At 40.6% G+C, this 27,497-nt stretch overlaps 1 protein-coding gene and 1 long non-coding RNA gene across 5 annotated transcripts in view; both read left to right on the forward strand.

Annotated features, from left to right (window-relative positions):
* DAAM2 (dishevelled associated activator of morphogenesis 2) overlaps positions 1-27,497 on the forward strand; it is a 202,947-nt gene that overhangs the window by 24,856 nt on the left and 150,594 nt on the right. The window contains exon 1 of one of the 4 annotated variants that reach the window (XM_064708910.1): positions 2,383-2,641. The exons of the other annotated variants lie outside the window; for them this stretch is intronic. The gene's annotated coding sequence lies outside the window, so the exon portion shown is untranslated. Of the gene's footprint in view, positions 1-2,382; positions 2,642-27,497 lie in introns of those variants that run through there. 4 annotated transcript variants of the gene reach the window in all.
* On the forward strand, positions 13,254-14,209 carry LOC135444964 (uncharacterized). Its single transcript, XR_010439386.1, has 2 exons — positions 13,254-13,382; positions 13,977-14,209. It is a non-coding gene; the product is annotated as an uncharacterized LOC135444964 (long non-coding RNA).

The raw sequence follows: 27,497 nt of genomic DNA on the forward strand, positions 1-27,497 counted from the left end.
AATATACCACACATTTCTCCTGCAGCCAGTAATAGAAAACAGGAGTTGTGCTGCAGCCATGAGACAATGCTCTGTCAATGGAACATCCAGATGCTGCGGTGAGAGGGGGCCAGCTTTCACATGGGATTATGAGGAGAGTAAGGAGCAACATATGTAAGGAACTGCAGATATTCCTTTTTTATCTTAACATTTATGGTGATGAGATCATTCTCACAGTGGCACGAGTCTGTTTCCTGCTGGCACTTTCTGGTGTTTTGCATGTTCTTGTTTTGTGTGTGTGGAGCAGCAGAGCATCACTTTAGCTTTGCCCCAGCCCCTAGTTTCTCTCCATCATTGGTATCTTTGCCATTCAATTTCCCATCCACTGCAGCACCTTACCCTGTTGTCTTGTAGATAGACCTTGCCTGCTTTGAACATATCAGAATGACCTTAGCTACGACACCAAATGGATGACCAGCTTTGTCTTAAAGATGGAGTTTTCATTAACTTTTAACTAATGGACAAGGGCCATTTATCTTTGCTACATTGTGCCATAATAAATGCTTCAGTGTGGACCTGTGAGCAGGGAGATAGCCTTGGTGATGTGAGCACACCTAACCCCTGCGCCTTGGCCTGCTGCTGCAGGTTAGTTTCTAGGCCTGGATAGAAGTTGCAGTCTCCATAACCTTTGCTGTAGAGAAGGATGCAAGAGAAGGAACTGGTTAATCATTCCCAGGTCTTCTTTCAGGCCTGCTTTCCTCTTCCAATGAGAAACTGAGAAGTTAAAGGTGAGGAGGAGGGAGGAAGGCAGTTAGATGGAGCTCAGAAGGTGGAGATCAGCTACAGAAGTATGTGACACGCAGAACAGGGAAAGAGGGAGTAAATGGGGAAGGACTTATAAGAAGAGATGAAAAAAGTGGTAGCTAGAGATGTCAGTGGCAAGTGAGAATTAATAGACCAATGGCAATGTGTGAACAGAGGGGAGGACTGATGGAATTTTAAGATCTGTTCTACCCTGCATCACATGTAGACTGCATATGTAAATAATATAAAACTTTCTCAGGCTTTATGCTGAGAAAGGCAGGAGCATAGTACAGCTCATACTAGAGGAACTCTGATGGATCCCTGTGGTTTCATAGAAGGCTCATAGTGCTGAGTATTGTAATTTAGTCATGTGGCCAAATGGCTACTTTGCTTACAGGGCAGAAGGTATACATGCCAGGAGTTAGTGGGCACCTACTGAGCCTGTTTGTGATGGGCCATTATCATTTAAATGGTTGCATTCAATTTTTGGTTTGTACCCATGTTCTTCTCCATAGGACCAAAGAAACAGAAAGACATCATGGCTTGCACGCAGGTTTGTACCTGTTCTGTGCTTATTCTGTATTGGTTTAAGTGAAGGCAGAGAGGACAGGATAGTGCTGACTTGGCCTCATCTTGTTTGGTTTGGCCTGCGAGTTTGAAGGCAGCATTTTCCCCCTGTAACTTGTTTTCTCTGGATATGTCATTAAAGATACACATATCTGTGTGTGTATATATATGGCTTTGCCTTGTGATATGTGTTGATTGGTATTGTCATCATGAGAGTTCAGTTATTGCAACAAAAATGAATGTCTTACATACAAAGAGCAAACCATATATTTCCATGAGGAAAAAAAAGAAAAGAGAGATTTTGCAGATGGTGTTACTATCTCTGTATTTCAGTGTTTTTATTTAACAGAGAATGCGGTTTCTTTCTCTGCAGACAGCAACACACACGAGGCAGACAACTTCCCAACACTAATCTAGCTATTAAAATCAGATACAGTTAAAAGTGAAGTCAGAAATCAGCGAACGTGGTAGAAACAGTGGTTTACGCGGGATTAAAGCTATCTGGAGAATGAATGGAGAGGAAAAAATAGGAAATGAGGGCTTTTTATTCAGTTAAATCATATCCTCACCATTACAGGGAACAAAATCTCTGAAGGTCAGACTGAGCTGAGTGCCAGGGGAAATCCCCCCCGTCCCTAATGATTTGGGGACATGTGCCGCAGCGGCAGTCAGAGAGCAGGAGTCTGCCGAGGGCTCCCGGCGGTGCTCCCTGCGGCAGCCGGGACACTGCTCCCGCTGCCCGGGGACCCCGGGGACCGGCCGTGCGGGGAGCGCCACGGCAGGCAAGGGTAAAGCCCGCCTCACCAGGAAGCCGTGAGCGCATAGCTGCGGGGAAGAGCGCTGCGGTTCCCCAGGGCTGCAGGAAAGCGTGTCTCGGTCCCGGCGGCGCTGAGCCCCCCGGCTGCCGCCCGCAGCGCCCCCGAGCAGCGGCGGCGGCCCGGGCGCGGCGCTCCCTCAGGCCGGCGCGGGGCCCTTTAAGAAAGCGCAGCACAGTAGCTGGGGCCGGCCCTGCCTCCCGCAGCCCGCAGCGCTGGAGCGGCGCTGGGGAATGGGAAGCAGTTCCTGGTCCGGCTCCGAGAGAGCGCACGTAGCCGCAGCAGCAGCCGCCGCTGCAGCAGCAGGAGCAGCAGCAGCAGCAGGAGGAGCAGACACCCCAGCTCCGCTCGCTCGGCAGCATCCAGCGTGGGGATCCGCGCTCTGCCCGGCTCCCTGACACGGGATGGACGTTCCTGAGCACTGAGCTCAGCCGCTGTAAAAAGCAAGTAGGAAAATATACATCTGGATGAAATTGGTAAGTCAAACTAGAGTCACATCCTCTTCCTTGGAACTGCAGCTTTCCAGTTTCTTAATTTGTAATGTTCTTCGCAAGCTTTTTTTCTTCTTTTACTTTTAAGTAAAGCAGCTGGGAAAACATGGAGGCAAATTAAAAGTGTAAAAAACTTTGATGATTTGTCAGTGTTTGTGCTCCTGTTTTTGAAATCCTCTTTCCACATAGAAGCTTTGCTGTAGGAGTGAGGAAGGAGAAACCAGCAAGTGTTGTTGTATGTCGGGGGACAGAAAGCTAGTAAGAGTTGTAATTGACTTTTCCTTAGGACATGATTAAAGATCTCAGAAAAGAAAGAAAGAAACAAACAAAAAAAACCCAACAAAACAAACCCCAACTTTCAAGAAGCTTGAAATATTGGCTTGTCATTTACTTTTCCAGAGTAAACACAAGTCTCGTGTTGAAGTCTTAAAGGCACTGAGATTTGCACAGCAAGCAGAAGGAACTTTTAAGTACTGTGCTGTCAGTGTAAACCCGGATGCCAAAGCATTGCCGGGCAAGTGTTGTATATATTTGTTTAAATTTAAATAACTACATAGTGAGCCCCGGGAGGGCAGAGGCAGGAGGTGCCATTTCCCCCTTGGCGGACAGAGGGCGCTGTTGCTGCGCCCGGCATCAGCCTCCCTGGAACGGGGCGCTGCTGGAAATCCAAGGGAAAACCGAGTGGAGGCGAGATGTTTTAAACCATTAAACCAGCAATTGTTCACACGAGCGCGAAGCTATAGTACGCAGCATGCAGTTGGAGCACCCACTATTTTTAATTTTCACTCCTTTAAGTCTTGAGGGTAGCTTTTTTTTGATTGTTTTGTACTTGGTCTGAATTACAAAGAAATATATTAGAGCCTGGTGATGACCTTGTTATCTCTTCTGGAGTGTGTTGTGGAGTCATACTGGATCAAGAAGGGAAGGGAAAGTGTGGAATCTCTTGACAGAAGTGTTACTTCAGAAGTGGTGTGGAAGCTGAGGAAGAACTGTCACTCTGTGTTGATCACGTTGCAGGCTGGAATTGGACATCTGACATGGGGACATATCCTTTGTATCCAGTACAGATGTACAGCAGAGGTTAGAGATCTGCAAGTGATGAAGACTGTACTGTAGACCCTAATGACTGAACGGCATATTGTCAAGTAGTTTGGGGAAAGGGTCTTGTCCAGGTGTAAAGCTTTCCTCATAGAAATCCCAATACCGCTACAGGAGGCTGACAATTGTGCCATATTTCACCCATATAAAAAAAGAGAAAATGTAGCAATAATCTGTTCACACCTTTGTGTGTGTATACTTGCTTATGTATCACCTGGGGTGTAAAATATTCTTCTTTGTCGAGTAGGAGTTTGGGTTTACTTAAATCAAAGACTTTAAAGGAATGAAGATATTATTTTAACTAATGCAGCTCTCTTGTGAGTAGAGAAGGACCACAGCTGTCAATTTCCCCTCTGATCCCGCCTCTGTTAGAACTTAGTGTTTCTATTGTGACCCAGGGCTTTGTGGTGCCTTGAACAAGACTTTTCTGTCTGACTGTATTCCTGTTACTTACAAATCACTTTTGGTGGAGTGGAAAGATTTGCAGGTTTTGAGACCTTAATGTGAGACATGCTGGGGAAAGCAGATTAAAAGAACTGAATGACCATATGGAACACAGTCATTCTGACTACCAATTATTATGCCTCATTGAAAAATTTAGAGTTCTGCTACGTCTGCTGAATCAGTGGAGTATGTGAAGAGAAGACAACTTTCTTACCTGCAGGAGAGAGTAAAACACTTATTGTGCAGCGGTGTATCTGTGTGATGTTAGTAGTTTTTCAAGAAAAAAGCAGCCATTTCTTTATACTCCTTATGCTTTATTAGACATCCAGGTATGAATTACCTGTAAAAATGATTTACTGCATCAGAGGAAAGATTTTCCTCTTTGGTTCCTCTCTGAACTAGCAGGCATTAGTCAGATGTCTGTCTGACTACTGCCTCAGTAACTTATTGAGGAATCTTTTTCACTTCCCTTCAAGCAGATTGCACGTTCATTGAGAATGATAGCACTATCAGACGCTCTGAGGCACATTTGAACCTAGCAGATGCTTGCCTTCCTAGGAGGCTAATTTATGCATTCAAAGTGTCTCCTCCACCATCACTGATGTCAGCTAAGCTCTTAAAAGTTGCATCTCCCCACTATTTGTCTGCATTACATTTAGTGTGGTAACTGTAGTTGTTTCAATTTAAGTCTCCTAATTGCCTATATTTCAAATTAAAATGTTTTCTTCACAAATGGAGAAGATAGTATGATGTGCCAGATCTGATTTTTTACTGTGTTGTTTGGAAATTCACTTCAATGTTTGTTTTATTTTGCTCCCAGGTGTTTTGCTTAGAGTTACTTTGTACCTGGGAGTCAACATTATAAGTCTGTCTGTGGCTGATGCTTAGGTCATACAGTTAACTCCTGCAGAGTTCCCAAAACATTAGCTCAATATGACACATACATGTGATATTTAAAATGTAAAGGGATCCTCCACCTGTATTTATGCTAAATTAAAGAAATGGAACTTCCTTGAATAGCTTTTCTCATTAGAGACCACTAATCCTTTTACCTGCCAGTTGATACTTAGCAGGCTGTCAGTGCTATACATTCTGTGACTGCCATTGGAGCACTTGTCTGCCACTTGCTTACACTGACAGTAACTCTGCTAAGTGAGTTCAGCCACAGCAAGACTCATGATTACTCAACAAATTGCTGTCAGCTTGATTTTTAATATAATGTTCATGTCATTGTTTCTCAGAGCTTCAGGTTAATTAATCTTTGAGCATCTTGTAGTAGTTTACTTGATGAAGCCTACTGCAAAATCCTTTCTCTTAGAATGTTTCCAGCCTTATGAAGTGCTGGATGTTACCACAGGTTATGAAGGCTTGTTGGTGCTCACACAGCTGTGGTGAATCTGGCCTTGTTCTTTGTGGCAGGTAAAGCCTCTTTCTTCTTTACATTACAGAACCAGGACCCCAACTTAAAACCCCAGTTTCATATCAAAGACTGACTGTGCTGGTAACATAGAAGCTTACTCTTTTCTTCAAGAAGAGATTTTGTAGTTTTTTATACTGAGCAGTGATAGGTGTGGTTTTATGTCTGATTTATTTGTCTGTCTCTACTTCAGCTTTTGGAATGCCACATTTTCCATTATACGTGGGACAAGTTTATCTGTATAAGTGGAGACCTCTCAAGATGTTGTCCTGTGCAAGATCAAAACATGTTAGCTTGCACAGAATATGAAGGAAAGTAAATAAGATTTAATAGCTCTGAAGGTGGATATGGAAAGGAATTAATGCAGGAATGTGCTCCCCAAAGAATATTTTCAGTGAAGTAGATACCTCTGTGTAGCTAGTCCTGACTATCCCAGGGAGACTATGGCAGATCTGTCAATAATCATGTGGATAAGCATCCTCCAAAGAATTAATTTATTTTCATATATGAACATATGTACAAATTCACAAGTGTACATCTGCCATTTCATGTCTGAGACAATTGATGACTGAGATTTTCCTTTTGTTATATGTAATTCCAGAGTTCTTTTCTTTTTCACCAGATTCATCGGAATCCTTGAAAATTTCAATCTCGCTTTAATCTAAATCTGTTGTTGAGAGTATTATTTCTTAAATGTAAAAATAATAAACAAGAGGTCTTTAAACATTTTTAGACACTCTACCACTTTGATTGTGCTTTCAGAAACATGGTAGTGACGGAATGTATCATTAAATTATCACATTTAAATACTGCATTGACCTTGCCAGCCAGTAAATCAAGCAGTGGTGAAATCCCTTTTGTTCTTTATGCTACACCCTGAGACCTGTGAAATAATTCTGTGAGCATTTGGCAAAAGTAGGTAGCAAGATGATGTGTTTTGTAGCGTGAAATGAGGATAAGATGTAGAAATTTTTAGCTTTCTAAGGACCAAATAAGGTACTGCTGAGATTTCTTTGTCCTCCTTTTTCATAAATTCAAGAGACCATGGATTGTAAAGGTTCCATATGAGAAGGAAAAACCAAGGGGGCAGCTGTCAGTGCTGTTATTTAGTAAGGGCTGCACTTCTCAGTGCCTTCATTGGAGGCAAAGAGTAAGTTTTATACTCAGGGCTGATTTTTACCATCTTGTCAAATGGTCCCTTTGTGGAGGGAATGGGGTGGGGTGTGGCATGGAGCTGATTCACAGTGCAGCTTATGACTTTTGAAATGGAGCAGAGATTAAAACCAGTTCTGAAGTCATCTGCATCACTTTTAGTTTCCTGCTGTCACACATTTTTCCATTTGAGAAATGTGTCATGGTGAGAAAGGTGTATGGGCAGAAGGAGCATCAAACAATGAAATCTCTTTTATGCCACGTTGTGTATAATGTAATATCCAGGGCAGCATGAAGGCTCATGGCACTCTTTGCAACTGCCCTTCCCAGTTCTTTTCACTTGGGCTTCACTTTTTTTCTCACCTGGGTGTTTTGTCATTTAGCCAATATGCTGTGTTGTGCATGTCTAGCTCTGCAGCCTCTTTCTGGGTGTGTATCAAGATGTATCTGTAACTTTACCTACATCTCTTTATTAACTGGCATGACCATGTACTTCTGTTTATTTTGAAATCCATGGAAAGTACATGAAGAAACATTGTAATTTTATTTCTCCACGAGAATCTTTTCCAGCAGCTGATGAAATCCAAGCTCATGCCAGATGAAAAGCTCTTGTGTTATCATTTGCAGTTAATTAAAAAAATAAACGCCAAATCCCTTACAGCAGTGGGTTTATAAATAGTGTGTGTGTTTGTGTGCATGTATGTGCATGCCCACACCAGTGCTTCACTCTCATGTGACAGCACACTGGAAACTATCATATACTTCTAGGTTCAGGACTTGATGCAGGGTTAGAGAGGTGGATGGAGGAGTTTGTTTGTTTTAGTACATCTACAGTAGCTGAAACCGACCCAAAATAAAGTAAAAGCTTTCGTGTTTGCCTTAAGATGGCAAAATTTTTGTTGTCTTTTTTTTTCCTAAGAAAACATGCTAAAGGCTCAATTTTTATCTTTTGGTAGGCAAGCAAAATATTTTTTCTGGCAATTTGATACTTTATTAAAGTGAGCACTTACTTGATTAAATGTGCCAAATTTGTGTGTGCTAAAAGGCAGGAAGCTGGGTTTGCTGGAATAGAAGGGTGCACTGGCAGCTGGGGCTGAACTACCTCTTGGCACCCTATCTGTCCATTAAGTACAGATCCCAGTAAGCTGAAGGATTATGATCTTCAAAAAATCTTGGACAACTTCACTGGTGAGCTAGATTTTTTTTGCTTTGCTTTTAAGAAGGTAAAATTAATTTTTTTGGGTGAAAGCTGTTAAACTGACAGATTTGGAAGACTGCAGTCTCCTTGTTCAGTCACAGAGTAAGTGGTACCTTGAACCATGGCTGAGTCACCTTTCCCAGTGCTGCTCTCTAGTTGTATGTTTTGGGTCAGTCAGTGGATCAAACCTGACATTTATCATTTAGCATCTTTCTGTTCAACTTCTTTTTGTATTTTTGTATTTTTTATTTTTGGCCAGCATTGTCAGATACCTGACAATGAGTTGACTATTTAGATTTTGAGATGGCTTCTTCTTGAATCTCATTAGGTTTTGCTGACAGAAGTCCCTGTAGATCGTTTTGTTTCAAGTGACAAACTTGCTTGCTTATCAGGACAGCCTTGATCAATTCATTTCACATGAGCAGTAATCAAATGGGAATGGTTTTTGGTCATCATCAAGAATGGATTCAGCCTAGTGACCTGGTAGAAGGACATATTGTATTCCATTACCAGCCCTGTGAATCATTCAATCTCCCAATTGAATGTGGTTTTCCAGTACTCCACTTGCGTTACACAAGCCTTGTGTTTTTAGGCTCTATATTCTTTTCCTGATTCAGAGGCCCTTTGGAAAGTTTCATGTGAGATTTTGCATTAAGCTCATCTAGAAATCAAAGCTTCTGAACTACAGATGGTTTCTTTCAGGGACAGAACGTCTGTGTGGGACAGTGCCACAGGGTTTGTTGTATTACCTGCAATGATGTGTAGTAACTGAAGTGTGGACTAAACCTTTTGGCAAGATACTGTATTTTTTAAAAAGAGATACTGTTTTAAATATTATGCAGACTTTATATTTTTATGTTTGTATATATGTCTGCTTCCCCTTTCCCTGAGATTTACACAATGACTGTCTTTTAGTCATGTTCTCAAGGAAAAAATTAAATTTCTGTCTATGGAGAACTTGATCATAAAAGTATATATTTGTACTGGAAGCTGTTTTTCCCTCTTTGTGCTGGTTGTTTTTTAATGGCACACTACTCAGGTTATAGAGTGAAACTTGGCCAGGTAGTTCCAACTTCCTGTTTCTTGTTCACTTCCCTAACAGTTCTTTCATCATCTAATACTAAAAGCATTTTGGTTGGAAGCCCTTCAGGGATTTATTTATATTGAAAGCCCTTTTTTTTCTTTCTTTTTTTCCACTTAAGAAAATACCCCAAAACAAACAAGGACTTCTAGTGATGTTAGGTTTTAAGCAATAATGTGATGCTTTTGCCAACCATCCAATGTCATGTTTAAGGTGCCTGACTTGTAGGTGAAATTAAAATGGAAAAATGAAAACATACTCTAGAGAGGCTGTTTTTCCCCAGTTTCATTTACTTTTTCAATGCAACTTAATTAGGTGGAGGGAATGAAACTACTATAATGCTTCAACTTTGAGCACAATAGGGATGACAAGAAAATGGCTGTGAAAGTTTGGAGACCTATAGTTATGCTTGCTATTTTGACTTCATGTCCCAAGGCCCAGACAATCAAAATAGCTCGGAGAGAAATTTTCAGTTTCTCAGCTTGAGAACAAAATGACATGAATAGTCATGAATGTGCAAAATTCTTTAGGAAAATATAGCATCTCGTACCTTAGAAATATTTGCACTCTCTTGGAAGTCTTGTCTCTCATCTTTGTGCAGTGATTAACAGAAATCTTTTCATATTTCAGAAGAATTTGCTAATCTGTACAAGGTGCTGTAAGGTGTTTTAATAAAAAAACCTCATTTTTAGTGCTCTTGCATGTTTTAACATGATTTCTTTGGGAACCAGAGGGAAGATCAACAGGAGTAGAGTTCTAGCACAGGGTACCTGCAATATGACTATTTTTCCAATTCAGTCTTTAAGTTATGGCTTTTTTTTTTCCTTCCTTACTTAATTTACTAATCTCTTTGACACCAGTGAATCATTCTCAGCCCTCAGAACTTCTTGTGGGTCAGCAGTCACAGGGAGCTGGGGGGTTACCAAATACATATAGATGACATTGATCCAGTATAGGGATTCTGCTTCTGAGGACCACTTTGTATGGGACATAAATGAAAAATCAGCAGAACAAACCAGCACCACCAAACGAATTTCTGCATTAAACATTTCTGTTCTCTGCTTTTTTGAAATGTGAGAGATCAGATATGGTAAACAGCATTGATGTGTGTGGACAGCATTAGATAGCTACTGCTGTACAACAGTATGTAATAAATGATGTGCATTTAAGAATATATATGTTGATGAATAATGGACATATGCAGGCATGACAGTGATCATTACTTTGTAGTTGTGTAGTTTGAAAGGCCTGGTGTGGATTTGATTCTACACATGACTGCATGTGTGGAAGGAATATACATGAAGTTATCATGCTACTGGCTTTATTGAGCCCCTTATCCCAGTGTCTGAAACTGTGATTTGTTATGCTGTGATATGATCCAAAATAGAACCACAATTCACTGTAGCGGGTTCTTTCAATCCCCTGGGAATGTTTGTCTGGCTTAAATGCATGAAACTGAAATGTGTAATACGGAGCAGCAGCTTATCATGAAACTGAAATGTGTAATATTGTGCTGCAGCTTATAGATCAACACTGACTCCATTTGTGGGAATGAATGAATACCTCATGTTTGATGTGCTGCAGGAGAGTTCACAGATGATTTCTTACGTTACAGTGCTGTATTTTTCATGCTTGTTTAGCGTTTTCCTGTGTGTAGAATAGGGCTGTATTATCCTGGGCTTTTCAATATAGAAAGAGAATGTGAAGAGGCTTCTCCCTGCTGACTCTTTTTAATGCTTTCAAAGACTTCTTTCCAGGAAAACTTCGGTAAAGTCTGAAAAAGACGGGTGATCATTTCAATACCCATCCACGTGTTTCTCAGCTATGAAACTTCTTTGTTTCACTTGAATTCTTCCTGCATTGTTTTCTTTGTTAATTTTCTCACTTATTTACCTCTTTTTACAGTTCCTTTGTCAGCTTTAACCCCTGGATGCAGGTCAGTGAAGATAATTCTAACAATGTAGTCAACTGATTGTATGGTAGGTGGGAAGGTTCACCTCCATCCTGCTTCTTGCAGGTGATCATAGATATCACAGGACTTTATTTCTGTTTCCCTTCTGATCCAAATTTTTACCTGAGAAACATAAGTACATACAGGTGAATAAATGTTACTCAAAAAAACTTCCATAAAATTGCTTAATGAAGAAAGCAGACTCACCCTTATTCTAGCTGCCCTGCCAATATTCCACTTTTAATGTACCTTGTCTCTAGTTTTTATTTATTTATCTATCCTGTCTTGGCTCAGCAGAAGATGATGTGTGCAAGACTGAAAGAGACCTCCTGAGCCACGGAGTACACCATTTCTGTAATTGCAGGAAATGATGTTGCAGGATTTTCTTAGTTAATTTATTGATCTCTGTCTCGAACGGCTTTTGCTCTGTTGCTTCCTATTGAGAAGCCATTCAAGAACCTCACTCCTCTGATGTTTATAAATCTGCTTCTAATTTCCAAACGAAATTAGTTCATAACCTGTTCATGCCCATTTGGTTTTATGCCAACATTACTCTCTAACTTTAAGAGTTCTTCCCTTTTCTCACAATCCTCCTGTGATCTAAGAAGATTCTTATCTTGCTCTCCTTTTTTTCCCTAAGAGGGAAGATAATTAAAATTGTGCATCTCTTAATTATATTCTTCCTCATCAGTGTCGTTGTGTCTTGATTTGATAAAACCTTTGGACTTGAGAGTTTTTTAGCCTTGTCAGACAATTCTCAGACAGAAGCAGAAAAAGCTAGCTGTTTGCATTTCCAAGACAGACAGTATGTGTAGCTTTTCATTGCCTCTGACTCCAGGAGGGTGAGAAGGGAAGGGAGAGAAAGTGGCCTGCATGTTTTTGCATCTGTAAAAAGCTTTAACTAGGGATTTTGCGAAGAGTGATCTGGTGCCTGGGATAGGCGAAGACAATGATCCAGTTCTTTTCATCTAGTCCAGCTCTCCCATTATTCTATAAAAACCTGCTTGAAACAAGCAGCTGATAAAACTTCTGGAGGGGATGCAGCTCACAAATGAGTTTTGGAAGGCAACTTTCCAGCTGTTTCCTCAGAAGGAATGAGGCAAGCAGCTCCCAGAGCCCCAGACAAATGCCTGGGATCTTTGTTCTTCAGAATGCGTGGAGAGTCCCTGAGAAGAACTGAGAGGCCGGAGGCTGATGGGGAGATGAAGCCAAAGGCCTGCAGTGGGAACCTCCTGCTGTCAGAATCCCACGCTAAGCTGCACTTGAGGGCAGGCAAGGAGGGGAAAGAGAAAGCTGAGTAAGGTTTGCTGTGACCTCAGTGTATTCCCATGCAGCTTCCCTCTCTGGGCAGTCCTTGATGGCATCATTTACAAGATTCTTCAAATGCCCTTAAACTCAGTAGAAAAAAACCACTACAGTCCATTCAGCATGCTGCTCTGTACTGTTGTTACCACAATACTACTAATCTTTAAGCAATATGATTTAGGATGAATGTCTTTTACAAGACAGCTTTTTATTTAGCAGAGTGTATCAAAACCAGGAATTTTTGCAGGGAAGTACCAGTCTCAGGCAAGATGTCTGAAGTTTACTGGAAAATTTTAGTGGACAAAAGGAAAAAAAGACAAAAGACTGAGAGGACAGAAAGCCAAAACTAAAGGTCTGGCTCCAGTATCACAGCACATGGTAGATAGTAGGTAGGCAGAGCAGACAGTGTGAGGGTAGTGGGACTTCTGTTCAGATCTGTCATCTTAAGGAGACTGTAGTGGTTCAGAGCTCTTTTGAAATTGTTGTATTTTTCTGTGTATGTCAAGATTTTTTTTTTCTTTGATTACTGAAGAAATTTTTTCATTTGCATTTTTTCATTAATTTTTCCAAGAGCAAGTTTTCAAATATACCTTCTTTTATTATCTCCGCTGTTTCTGTAGCTAAGAGGTATGCACACACAGCTTGCTGTATCCTGCTCTCCCTGTATTGCCTCACTGCTGGGATTTTACCAAGTAAGATCACTGGAATCTTCCTGTGTAGGTACAGGATTTGTGGTAATTGGGAGTGGGGCTGGGCCCAGCCTCATCCCCAATGGGCACAGCTGTGAGCAACAGGTGAGCAGCACTGATAGCAATGAGCCATGCAGTGCCCAGGGGCACTGACCAACCACAAAGGGAGCAGAGGGCACACAGGTGCAATGCAGGAACATGAGGGGTATAAAAGGCTGGGCTAAAGAAAAGGGAGGGGAGATACTTGCAGCCTTATGATGTGGTGTGATGTTACTCTGTATGGGTGAATGCTAAAGCCTTCTGAAATTGTATGGTGGTACTCTGTGTATTGTGGCCATCTCAACTGTTACATATCCTGTGATACTCCTGGAATCAAGTTCCTGGGAGTGGTGTAAGAGAATATTTGGGACTTGTTTCCTAATTCAATATAATTACTGTTCCTCTTCTCCAACAGATTTATTTACATAGTCTTAATAATTCGTCATGTGAGGTGCTTATGCTTTGATGACCATAATTAGATACATTTACAATTGACTTTCATTTTATTCAAAGAAGCAGAATCAGTGTGTTTCTTTTCTCATCCATCCTAATGAACTTCATCAGGAAGAATCTAAATTTACAGGTGAAGAATGTCTCTAATCAGTGCCAGCATAGAATGAGTAGAACTAGCTGGAGATGACCTGTACCTTTTTCAGAACACAGCATACCCTTTTGTTATACAAAAAGGCTTGTAGTCACTAATTGGTTCTTTGTTAGTTTATAAATAGGAATGGTAATGATTGGCCCTGTATGTAAGAAATTAGTCTGGTTGAAAGTCTTTCAGTTTTTTAGGTCCTATACCCTTACGCTTTGATTGCATTTTGTGATAGTCTCCCAAGATGAAGAAGTGACATTAATTGTACTATACATATATCTCTATTCTCTCATTGGAAATATGTGACAGAACTGGGAGAGGATGCCTAACTATGGTCTCTGTGTTATCCAGGTACTCCTCCTCCCATGGAGGTAACACAACTTTTGCACAGCTCCCGAGACTCAGTGAGGGTTCTGAGCGCTATGTGCAGGCAATAGATGCTGAAGGACTTCCCAGGACACCAAAGAAGAGAAGGGTGATTATGCTGTTGATGCTTGGTCAGTACTTGCATGGACTTAGGAGGCTGGACTTCAGAGGCTTCCAGAGGACTCTGATCAAATATTAATAAACAGCCTCTCACTGTTCTCTCTTTTTATTTCCTCACTTGTTGCACAGAAACAGAGTCACGAGTCTGTGTTCTGCTGGTGATTCTTGTTAGAGCTCTTTGGTCAGGATTAGTTGTACTTTTTCAGTCTGTAATCCTGGGGAGAAGATTCATACAGGACAGGCAGAGCCAGAAATAAATATGCTTTTAAAAGGTCATATAATGTCCATAGAAGGAAACAAATGGCTGCATTCAGTTTATAGGAATGACAAAATACTTTGCTATTACCTTCCACCTGTCAACGCCCTCCTGGTAAATGTGATACTGAATACATTTAACAGGTTCAAACTCCGAGGGCCTGATGATGAACATTCCTGCTGTGTTTTCTTTAATTTCTAGTGAATGTATACATTTGTGATACACTGAGTGTACTGTGCATAGTACTGTAAGCCTTGCTTGTGAATGCAGCTCAGTTGTTTGTCTAAGTCTTGCAGTTGCCATTCAGTCACGAGGTCAAGGCAAATGACCGAAACAATCCATTTCCAGTGGATCACTTTGAGGAGAAAACAGAGCGAGCACTGATCTCTCTCTGTGGTGGCCAATGGCAGGACCTGAGGGAATGGCCTGAAGTTGTGTCAGGGGAGTTTAGGTTGGATATCAGGGCAAGGTTCTTCCCCCAGAGGGTGGTTGGGCACTGGAACAGGCTGCCCAGGGAAGTGGCCACCACCAGCCTGACAGAGTTCAATGCTCCCAGGCACATGGTGTGACTCTTGGGGTGTCCTGTGCAAGGCCAGGAGCTGGGCTCTGTGGTCCTGGTGGGTCCCTTCCAACTCAGGATATGATATGATTTTAGGAAAAGACGTGTGAAAGCTTTAGCTTTCACTATGTGAGCAGTGTGTAAGCATACAGCATCATTAATGCTGCTGAAAGGAGAGTCTCTTTTGAAAAGTAATGCAGTAGCTGAGATGAGAAAGAATGGATGGCATGGTCTTAGCAGAAAATAAATGCTTTTTAATTAAAGAGGTCCTCATATAATGAAAGCATTCTGTTGTGTTTATTATTTTTTACTATCTAGCACTTCATATATAACCTGGATGTAGCCTGAACAACAACCTGATAGTTTGTTTTAAAAAAACAGCATCTCCATTTTTCAACTCAAGATGTAGTGCTTTAAATTGAAAAGCTAGTTAAATTGTCAAAAGAGAGTATTATGAAGGTTTCATTACTAAAGAGACTTTCAGTTACAATAATATTTTTAGTAGCACTGTTTTTAGACTAGTTTGGGGATTTTTAGGCTCTCTGGTATTAGCAACTGAGATTTCATTTCCAGGTGATTTTTGTCCTGGTGTTCAGTAGGAAAATTTTTCAATCTGAGTAAGGACCTTCTGCTAAATGTTTTTGTTCATGCCCTTTTTGTTATCTTTCCCCATTGTGTGTTTGAGATATATTCATGGGAGGTTTGTGCACAGCTGACTTCATGGTCACTTCTGATGTGCTTCCTGGTGACAACACCAAAGGCGTTTAATGTTTGTAAAAGGCCGGGTTGCCCTTGACTTACGGACAGCAGCCAATGCCAAGTATGGAATCGGAATGGCCACACCTGTTATCAGGTGTGGAAGTAGGAAAAATCTCATGGTAGGTCTTATGCAGGATTATATTTAACGTGTGCTGTATAAAGATTATGCTTCTGAAGTACAACTGATTTTCACAGCTACATGGGAAATAGACTGGATCTTTCTATGGTGGCTAAGCAGAGTTGGCTGTCAAGCAAAGCTGGCCCAAATCTGGTTCTACTGGTATGGTTTAGAGCTTTTTTCAGACTATTTGTTATGCAAGACAGAAGTTTAGCTGTTTCAAAATTATTATCTCCTTGATCAATTATATGAGTGTATGCTGGGGCGACCCTCGCTGCAGGCCAGGTGCCCACCACATCTGCTCTGTCACTCTCCTCAGCTGGCCATGAGAGAAAATATAATGAAAGGCTTATGGATTAAGTCAGGGACAGATAACTCGCCAATTATGGGCAAAGCAGACTCATCTTAGAGAAATTAGCTTAATTTATTACAAATCAAATCAGAGTAGGATATTGAGAAATAAGAACAAGCCTTAAAAATGCCTTTCTTCCATCCCTCTCTTATTGAGCTTAACTTTACTCCATGTTTCTCTACTTTCTGCCTTCAAGCAGCACAGGGTGATATTCGTCACACATTGTCTCTGCTGTTCCTTCCTCCTTAGGGGAAGGACTCTTCACACTTATCCCCTGCTCCCATGAGGGGTCTCACACATGGGAGACAATTCTCCATGAACTTCTCCAGTGTGGGTTGCTCTACTTTGTGAACTGCTCCAGCACGGGTCCTATGCAGTGTCATAGGTCCTGCCAGCAACCTGTTCCAGTGTGTGCTTCCCTCTCCATGGGCCTACAGGTCCTGCCAGGATCCCCTTCCAGCATGGGCTTCCCATGGAGCCACAGTCTCTTCTGGGCAACCACCTCTAGCATGGGGTCTTCCACAGGCTACAGGCAGGTATTTATTCCACCATGAACCTCCATGGGCTGCAGGTGGATCTCTGCTCCCCCATGGACTGCCATGGGCTACAGAGGCACAGCTGCCTCACCATGGTCTGCGCCACAGGCTGCAGGGGAATCTGATCCTACAGCTGAAGCACTTGTACCCCTGCTGCCTTTGGGGTCTTCATTACTGTTTCTTGTCCATATGCTCATTCCAACTGAAGTTGCTGTTTCACAGTTTTTATTCTCTTCTCCAGTATGTTACCTGAGAGCCACGACCAACATGGCTGATGGGCTCAGGCTTGGTCAGTGCTGGGTCTGACTCAGAGCCAGCTGGCTGGCATTGGCTCTGTCAGACACAGAGGAGGCTTCTGCCACCTCCTGTGAGAAGCTGCCACTGTCCTGACACACCCCTGCCAGCGCTACCCAAACCCAATAGAGTCTAACATCCAGACCTTGTTTTTGCTTGAAAATATTTATAAAAGGAACCTTCTTCTTGCTAGATGTGCTTCATGTAGAAGATAGAGATAATGAATATATGTAGACAGAACTGTTAGTTTATGGAAGTGGCTTTAAGCTGGTCACTGTTCTGATTCTTCGTGTGAAGTAGGAGTATTGGTTTTCTGGAAATGAACCTGTCATTTCCAGACTGCAAATGGGTACAATTTCCTTAATTGAGTTTTCTCACAATCAGCATGTAGTTCTGCCTCTGATCTTTTACTCATTACCAAGCTTAATTTGTAGAGTTTCCTTTTTAAGTGGTTTTAAATGAAGCTCAGCTTTCCTGAGGCAGGCTTCAGTGACACGTTCTGGGCACTGTTTACTGGGTGTTTTCTTTATCAACACTAACTATGCCCTGCCCAACCTGTCTGAACACAGTCTAGTTCCGGTTCTATAACCAGAGACGTGAAAATTGATGTCATTTCCCCCTCCCCCTTTTTTTTTTTATAAGTAAATATCTCTAAGTGGCATCTGTGGACCCAACCTAAACAAAAAAATCTTTCTTATCCCAATTCCTTTGAACAACCCAAATGCAGGTCTTCTTTCTTGTCTCATTTTTAACTTCAGACATCATTATAATTTAATTAGGAACATGTTCTCTCTTATGCAGACAGAGATAATGATGAGTAACTGATGGTACTCCAGTGTACCTGTCCAGTGGAACTTGCAGAAGAAACTATGCACTACTGCACTCAGTTATTCTTCAAGAGAATAGCAGAGGGCCTTGGGGCTCCTGCCTTGCTGATTCTGTATTTGGCTTTGGGATAAGGTAGGAGGGAATATAGTTCACTGGTAGGTCAGAGGATGGGTTACTTGGATTTCTGGTTCATTAAGTATATCATTTGGGTTTGTTGGTGTAGTGTGGAATAGCAGTGTGTGATTCTGAAGACTGACTCGCTGCCCAGCTTTGAATCATCTGTCTATTCTGGGTGGGATCCAGACCTCATCAGAGTTGGTGCCTGCACTCTTACTTTGGCTTCTCTGAAAGTCTCTTCTGTCACAGTCCACGTGATTGATTTCTGTATAATCATCTTTTAGGGGCTAATTTTTTATCATATTTTCCCTGTGTGTTGCAGATGCATGCAGCATTTTCCAAAAACGGGCAATCTGTTATCTCTGAGTCTCTGCTTTCTCTCCCTGCAAGAGCTGGTAGCCTTAAACTGGTTGACTCCATTGAATTAGGGAGTTTTTAGGATGAAAGAAATATAATACAGCAATAAAAGTGGTGAATTAGCTTGAAAGCTCCCTTTCTAATTAAAAGAGATGAAATTCATCTGTCACTTTTTTTTTTTTTGTGTGGATGTAAGATTCTTTGTTTAGGTTGGAAGATTCAAAATGTTCCATGAAAAGCTTTGACTCCTTCTCACTTTTATCTTGGGTGGCTATGCACATGCATATATACAGACACGGAGATACATTGCCTCTGGACAGTCCATGTGCAATTACCTCACCACTTCAAATCATGCTGTACAGGAGTGTTTTTCTCCTACATTTTTTTTTTTTTAGGTATCAACTGTCAACTTAGAACTTAGTTGTCTCAGTTGTCCAAAATGAAAATTTAGGGTATTTAAAATATACTCTTTGGTTTTGAAATGTACTCCTTTGGTATATTTTATTCAAAAAATCAGAAAATCTTCCATAAACCCCAGATGTCTCAATGTTATTTTTCCTCCTTCACCTTTTTTTTTTTTTTTCCCATCTGTCACATTGATGGAATTGGTGTATGGAGTAAGTAAAAGTGACCTAGGCCGACTTTTCACATCTTTGTTGTCTTCAAATATTCCCATTTCCATTAACTTAAGTTTTATTTGAAGGATTCTCACCTTCTCTGTTGGTTCCAAAAATCTTGAACTAAATTTTCCCTTGTTATGTTACAGATACTGTCTTGCCTCTATGATATTTTTGTATTGAGCTATGCTCTGCTGAAGCTTCACAGGCATCAGATTCCTTGCCAAGTAGTGAGAGAAGGGTTTTTGAGAGCTCTGGCTCTGAACAGTACCACAGCCTTTCCAGATTACAGGGCCTGGCTGAATTTTAGAGTCTTAAAATTAATATTCATCTCCTGTAGTTTTTTTCCCATGGACTGTTATCTCTCGAGTTCCATATTTATCTGGGCCTGAATAACTGTCTGTCATTGCCGCATGGTTTTTCTTCTGTCTCATTCTTTACTTTCAGCTGTCTGTTCTTTTCAGGGACTGTCTTTCTACTGAACTTGAACAGCTACTGTTTTTACTTATCCATGTTTAATGTTCTGATTGGGACCTCTTGAAATATTTGTTCTCCCAGAATTTTTGGCTCTGGTTACTCTTCCATTATCACCTTTCTTCCTTTTCTTCTGCATTTGACATTTTTCCCAGATTATGCTTATCTCTTTGCATTCAGGCCTCCTATCTCAACCTTCCATGCAGAGGAATAGTATAAATGGTATAGATTTGCCAGAAGTTTTTCTTCCTCAGGAAGAAAATAACTCTTCACATGTCACCTTTTGAGACAATCTAAGACAGTCTGTGATAAAGTAGCTGAGAAGTATCACTGCCTTCCTGTCCTGCTTCACAGAACATCATTTGAGTGGATGAATTTACAAAGCTTGATGTTTTAAACAGGTACTTGCTCTATAGAACATCATCAAAACCTAAACAGTAAATTTACTCTTGGCCAATAAGTTTTAAACCTGAAGTACTTATAAACAAGTAGTTGTGAAATGATATTGCTGTGCAGAGGCAACACCAGTTGATTCCATGTGGTGACAGGTACGGTACTGAATGCCTTTTATTCTCCTTTCTTCTGTCTCTAACCCTTAGTATGCATGTTACCTGATGCTGAAATGAAGTTATGGAAAGCAACATCAACTTACCACTGTGGTGTTTTGGCACCACAGTTTAGGATGGGAAATGCAGGATGCACACAGACAGATCTGAGCTAACTTTAATCTGTGGAGCTTAGAGATCAGTGGCAGCAAACCTGTGGTGTCTTGAGCTTGAAAACGTGTTAGCCTCCTTTATAAGTAACCTGACTTCTAAGCTGGCTTGGCTTTTACAAAAGGCTCTGCTGTGATCCCTCAGTGCTGTTTTACCCGAGTAACCTAAATTCAAGTTAGAAGGCCATGACTTAATGCAGCACAATCAGACCTTTTGTTAAAGCTGGAAATAACCATAGTTTTTCATATACCAAGTGGATTTAAAAATACCTCACTCTTATGTCTGTTTTAATATTTTCTTACTTTTCCTCTGCAGGAAAAGTCTCTTGTTCTTCCTATACCTCAGTTCCTCTGTGTGCCTGTAGCTGTGCAGCTCTTGGTAACTTGAAGTTTCAGAGATGGGATGATCTATGGCCACATGGGTCATAGCCTCATTAGCCTTCACCAACACTGACCCCTTCATCTAATGACTCCAGCTGCCTCTGCTTCTTTATGGACAGAGCAGGAGATGCATGGAGGAGAGATGGAAGTTGGTCTCTGGAGGCTGGCAGAGCAAAGGGATGTTCTGTGCAAACTTCAGTGGTCTAAACTTAAAGACTGGCAACTGGGTACGTTTACTTGGCTCCAGATGGGCAGCTAAAAATCACAGTAATGTAAATACTGTTGTACTGCAAGCAGAGAATCCAAAATCAATAGTGATGAAGCTGAAAAAGCATGGACATGAACACAGATGTAAACGCCCACTCCTGTTGTCACTGAGAAGTATCATTACTATTACCATTGGTAATAGCAATGATTATACATTGAAATTTTCACAATGTACAAAATCAGCTGCATGTGGGGTTTTTTTGGCAATCTTGGTCCATGTAGGTACTTCTTCAGGAAGTAGAATCTGTTATGCACTCAGCTGGATATTAAACCTCAGATGGTTTAACCAAATCCTTGGTTTAGGTCATAGGCTCGTGAAAAAGCCCAGGTTGAAAGGGACCTTGAAAAATTATCTGATCCAACCTTTTATGTAAAAGGAAGCCTTGATGATATTATCCAGCTCCCTGTCCAGTTGTATCTTGAAAACCTCCAGTGATGGGGTCTCTAGTATATTCCTGTGGAGGTTGTTCCTGTGATTGACTGTTCTCACTGTAAAAAATATTTTTCTATATAATTCTTATATCAAGATTAACAGTTTTTTTGTTTGTATTTAATGGCTGGCTCTGCTAAACTTTAAGGATAATCCTGTGAAGATTTTTCCTTTCCATTTCCTAAAGACTCCTTTCACTTTACCAAACTCTCGGATAGTTTTCCTCCTTTTTCTTCTCCCTCTTCCTTCTCTCTGCTTCCCATTGTAGCAAAGATCATGAACAGCATGTAACTGAACTGAAAGTTGAGCAGTTTCACAGTGCACAGGTTTTTTCCTTAAACGGCAAAGGATACTTCTGGAACTGGATGGTCTGAAAACATCCCTTTGATCCTGATACCTGGTGCCCTTCTGCAGGACTTTAATTTTTTCGTTTTTTTTTTTTTTTATTTGCCCATGATCCTTAGAGTGCTTAAGAGTAACAGTGAAAAATTTTGACCATCATCTTTATATTACGCCTCTATACACAAAAGTCTAAAGAAAAAGCTACAACTTTACACCTTTTACAGTAAGAACATACGTAATACATTTTTTTAAATATGGCTTTAATATCTTCTCTACTGAAGCTGTTCCAAAGCTGTCATCCTCTGTAGAAGTGATACAGAAGTGATTGCATGGCAGAGACAGGCATTAAAAATAGCATGACCCAGGAATCATTTGCCTTCTTCTGTGGTGTCTGAGCTTGAAAAAATGGTCCAGATTATTTGCACTCTGCAGGCTTCAGAATAAAAGGGACTTGTGCGCTTTAACTGAGCTGTGCTTCGAGGACAAAGCAAATGAAAGTGCTGCTTGTGTGATTGAGACCAATGCGGCAAGTTGGAAAATCTGATAAAACTGTTCTTCTATTTGGACTTGCTCTCAATCTCTTGATAAAGTGCTCTTTTCCTCTTGGTACCTGTGGTTAAATGTATATAGGAAAGAATATGTGTCCTCAGTATTGCATTTTGATCTGAACATTTTGGTGTCATTTTAACCCTGCTAATAAATCAGGAGTTTTCAATAGCAGATCTGCAAGATTGGCCTAGATACTGTTTCTGCATTTTATTTCTCAGTGTTTTAAGCAATGCATAGTGGTTTTTTCTTTGAGTCAAAGCCCAAAAAACTCACTAAAAATAACCAATCCACCAGAGCTGTGTGACTGGAAACAGGTTGATGAATAACTATTACCCTGTAACTGTTTGAACAATGAGGCTTTGTAGCTTCAGAGAGCTCTTTCTTCCCAGCTCTGTCAGGCCATTAGGCTTAAGATGTATCAATATTTGGCAGTGGTAGGTTTCTGTAACACTTGATTTCTACTGGGAGTTTCTTGCCTCTTCAGGGTTGACAGAGATGACCAAGTCATTGTGTCTTCCTGCTACAGAGCATTTTTTAGCTGGAGTCATTTCTTGTCACTACAAAGCAAAACCAGCTTTTAATTCTGTGCCTGGAATTCCAGTGGTGCCTGCGAAAAACTGCTTTAATGCCTGAGGCTCCTGTCATTCTGTTAGTGGGTTAGAAGTTGGAGGGATAGGATATGGATCCTGTGGCACAGCTTTGGAAAACTGGAGATTAGATTCTGTGGTTTTAGGGTCATTGAAAATCTTAGACTGGCAGCAGCAATCAGCAGGCAGTGTATCTGTTCACATTTTCAATCCTTTGCTTCATTAGAATGCTTTAGAAAATAATTAATTTCTGGAAGGAAGTCAAATCACTGAAAAGCACTATTTGGGTTCCTGTTGAAGTACCAGTGGCTTAAAAGCATAGAGAAACCATCCAAGACCCACAGTGTCACTTTAAAGCCTCAGTTGATGCTGATATATACAGCAAAATGTACATAACCCTCCACAGTTTCTATCAGAAATTATTGGATTGCTTTACGAATGTCAGAAATTCCAGGTTATCAATACAGTTTAGGCAAACTGGTTAAGAGCCTGCAGAAGCCTCTGTCTTTAACAATCGTCCACTGACCTCACTGTGGTTTTGACTCTGCTGGTGTTCAGAGGAACGCAGATTCCCAAGTTTTCTCTTGGGGGATGGTTGTCCCACGATTAAAGCATCTACAAATCTTTCAGGGTCTTGATCTTCATGGTTTAAGCCAATTTTGGTAAACTTGCTGCTTATGCTTCTAAAAAAAAAAAGTGGGAAAGAAAAAAAATTTAAAAAGGGAAGAAAAAAAGGCTAGAGCTGTTCCTGGAATATACTATGACTTCATGTCGGCATGAAGTGCCAACATGCATGTGGAATGGAAGAGTAGCAAGAATAATGACTTCTGCAACTTGGGTGGTATTTTCTACATGAGAAATATCACTCTTTTCTGACTGCCAAGCTATTTCGCTCAGGCTCTAAATCTGTTTTGTATACAGGGGAGAGGTAAGACATGCATGTGTGTGAACTTGTGTTTCTGCCTTTGTCCTGCCTGATCACACATGTGTGCCTGAGTGTGTGAATAGGCAGTCAGTCCCTTGTGTCCTGGGATCTATGGACATGTGCTCATGCTCTTCCTTATGGATCTGCAAACTTCCTACTATGATGCTGTGCATGCACGTCACTGGACAAACCCACAACCACATCCAACTCTCTCTTCCTTCAAACAGTGGGAACAGGCAGTTTTTATTTTGAGCAGAAATCATGTTTCTGGAACCTTAAACATGCTTTGATGTTGTTGCTGTTTTTAAAAGTCCTTACTCAGCTGCTGTGTTGTGAAATGTGGCTCTGTGAGAATCTCCTGACTGTGAATTATGAGGTTTTTTTTTTTTTTGCTGGTCAGCAGTGGGATTTTGTGACCTCCAGCCTATATCTGTGCAGTACATCTTGTGTGTGCTTGTTAGTGAGACAGCACAGTGCCTCCAGGAAATGCATTCTTTTGCAGTGGGCCATATGGGTAGCTTTGCATTTTTATGATGAAGATGGGAAGATAAGGTTTGTTGCTTACTCTTTTTTTCTTGCTTAAAACTCTTACTGTGTTTTGTTGCTGCATATAGTTGAGGCATCCTAAAAGATGCCTGAGATAAAGCAGAATTCAGCCCCTTTACAAGCACTTGCAACAGACTATTAGATTTCTTTTTTCAAAGCTTAGAAGGACTACTTTTTAAGTCTTGGCTGTTGCTAAAAAAAGGAAATTAATTAATAGCAAACATACTAGCCTAACATCAACAGGTAAAAGGTTGAAGACTGAAGAAGTTTTCAACCATATCAAGATGGTGCTAAAGGAAGTATAAAAGAACCCCAAATAGTCTTTCATCTAAGTGCATTCAGGCAGTCATCCTATCTTTCAATGCAGTGTTCCTAGGATGTCAACATGAAAATATAAATTTTTATTGCTTTAAATATAAGGGAATAATTTGGGTAGTTACTTCTTCCTACTCAAACACATACAGGTTTTAGAGGGAGTGAAATGTTCACATTCTGAGCCATTATGTTTCAATAGGAAATGGGAAATTTATGTGGAAACTTGGAAAGTCTTCTTCAGTTCAGGGGAAGTAATTACTACTGTAATAGTGCAGAAGGCTGTTTCTGACTTGTATCTTACAGGTATTGCCAAATGTTGCTTAAAGGCAGGCAAAAGGACTACTCTGTGGCAGATGATAGAGAGGATGATGCTATGTGCCAGCACTGAGAGGAAAAGATCTTTATAGCTGTTTCTAAAGGCTCTTGATTTATAACTTTTAAATTGTTGCCTACTTTAAGCATACACCTGTGGAATTATTGGCCACTTCATTCTTTAATCATTATTTCAGCTTTGCTTCATTTTCTTTTCTTCAAATATGTTCTTTATGGAGGATCTGCTGCCCCCAAGCTAACAGTTGGGCTTTCAGTCTCCCACTTAAATTTGACTGAATAAGAAGCAGATAAAACCCTTTATTTCTGAATCCCTGCACTCCCATCCATGTTCCAAATGGTGTTTTGCTCTCTTTCTCCTTACAGGGGCAGTGCTTAAATCTATCTCTAGCTACTGGGAAAAATGAGCTTTCTGTGGCTGTCTTCTCTCTGTTCCTCCCTCTCTCTTGCTGCTCTCTCTTTTCCCTCTCTCTGCCACTCTCTCGTCTCTCTCTGGAATATTTTCAAACCATGCATGAAGTGAACACAGAAAACCACAACTCTTAGTTCTCCAGGACATCCCTGTTTTCCTCATTGAGAGAGTTTTATTGCAGTTGATAATCCAGGACATTTCTCAAGATGTATTCATGAGTAAGTTGTACAGCCAAGTACAATGTTCTTCTCTCTGTTTTCTTTAACCCATCCCTGGCTCCATTGGACATCTTTTTCCTTCTGACTGCGGTGGGGCCTGTATTTCAGGACCTTGTATTGGCAGCAACTGCAACAGAAATCAATATTAAATTTGTATAGAAACAGTAAGGTTAGAAAGTCCTGTTACAGTAGCAAAATGTAACACTTTAACAACTGTGCCAAGGGGGACCAAGTAATCATTTTAGCTGGAGTCTTGTCTTTGATGAAAGCCAGCGGATATTCCCCTGCATTCCTTTCACATGTTACTTGCCAGTGTCCCTGCTCTCAACTTCTGGTCAACTTACATCTTGAAGAATAATGATTTTGGCAAGGAAAATAGAAAAGCATTATGCTGAGGAAAAGATGAGCTAAACTTCATGGTGTTACATCCTAGTCATCCTATACAAATCACAGAGCTTAAGGTTCCCATATTTCTTACTTAGGGGTAGAGATAATCCTTCTTCTCCATTGTCCTGGAGCCATTTGACACAGTTATAGTTTAAGGAAAATATCTCTCTTCTTTCTTACCTTTATTTTTTTTTTTTCAAATTAAAAGGTGATGGAGAGGACATGTTCTTTCTGACTCCTGTACAAGGTGCACTTAAATCATGAAGGTTACAAATACAGTTTTTCATTTCTTTTTTTTTTTGTTTTTTTTTGCTAGTTAGTGTCTATCTTACATCTCTAGGTATTTTTCTTATCCATGGTATACCCATAGTCCATACAGGAATTTTTTTGTCCCTGGAAACACTTGTCTTTGGTGAAAATCACAGTTTTTACCAGGAAGAATGGAGGAGCCTACTTGCTGTTTCTGAGGGAAGAAACTACATCATTATTAAGTAGAACTTAATGGGATTCAGAAGAGTAGATCAGAGTGCTTTAATTTGTTCAAAAGCAAATTATAGGAAGAGACTGTATCTTTCTCAGAACATTTGATCAGCCTGGCAAATGAGAATAATCAGCTGAACGGGTCAAAAGGAAAGCCACTGAATTCAAGTGGTGTTGATGGGAACAAAATAATGGCATCATAAAAATTGCTGGGAATTGTAACTTGTACCTTTCTTGAAGACTAAGCAAATTTGGGTCAAGTTCTTGGCTTTTTTACACCTTGCATCCCATTGGAGACCAAGGGCACCTTTGCAATGCTAAGAAAATCCTACTGAAGTCAGACATGTTTTTCTATGAGTAAGCAAAGAATTTGGCCAGAGGCAGCAAACTTGTAGTTATTCGTTACAAGTAAACCAAACTTCTTAGCTTTTTGATAGTGTGAATGTTTTCTGATTGCTTCAGTCACAAATACATACTGTATTGGAAAGAAAGTTCCATTTGAACAGTATTCCTAAATGTTTTGCCTGCAATATCTGAGAGTCAGTGCTATCTATACATCATCAACTGCAACTTGGTAATCTACCAGTGAGCTGGATCGACCAGTGGATGTTTGCTAAGCCGTAGAAAAAATTCTTGTAGTGAAACTTGTGTTTTGCAGGTTTCATATTGTGTTACATTCACACAAATGCAGGAGACATTTAAAAGCACTGAAGTACAATGAATTTTATTGTAGTCTGATGGGGGGGTTTTTGTTGGAACTTTTTTATCTTTCTTTTTTCTTTCAGTTCACTGCTTCCCCCCAGTCCTTTGCCCCTGAAAAAAACCACAAAGAGCCAAAATCCACCCTGTCTTGTCTTCTTGGATTTGCTTCTCCTTTCCCATTCGTAGTCTGTGGTGTCCCACACTAAAAGAATTGCTGCTTTCTCTATAACTGAGGAGTCCTGCCATACCACTATACATGCAAAATTCTGTACTGCTTTCATTGATGGAGAAACACTGGGTTTTGGAGAAGGACATGAAAAATATGTTGGGAACCAAACTTTCTTTGCTGTTATTCAGTGTAGTGGAGGTCACAGAATGTGATTATTATAACTTCTGGAATCTCTCCTATGCAGGACAACCAAACAATGAAAATAAACCCCTAGTTTTCTGCATTACCTAGTTACTTTACAGTAAACTATTGATCCAAAAATCAAGCTGATCTTGAAAACAGGACACTTAGATGCTGTTTGTCA

The sequence above is a fragment of the Zonotrichia leucophrys genome, chromosome 3 (genome assembly GCF_028769735.1).
Source record: "Zonotrichia leucophrys gambelii isolate GWCS_2022_RI chromosome 3, RI_Zleu_2.0, whole genome shotgun sequence".
Taxonomy (NCBI): domain Eukaryota; kingdom Metazoa; phylum Chordata; class Aves; order Passeriformes; family Passerellidae; genus Zonotrichia; species Zonotrichia leucophrys.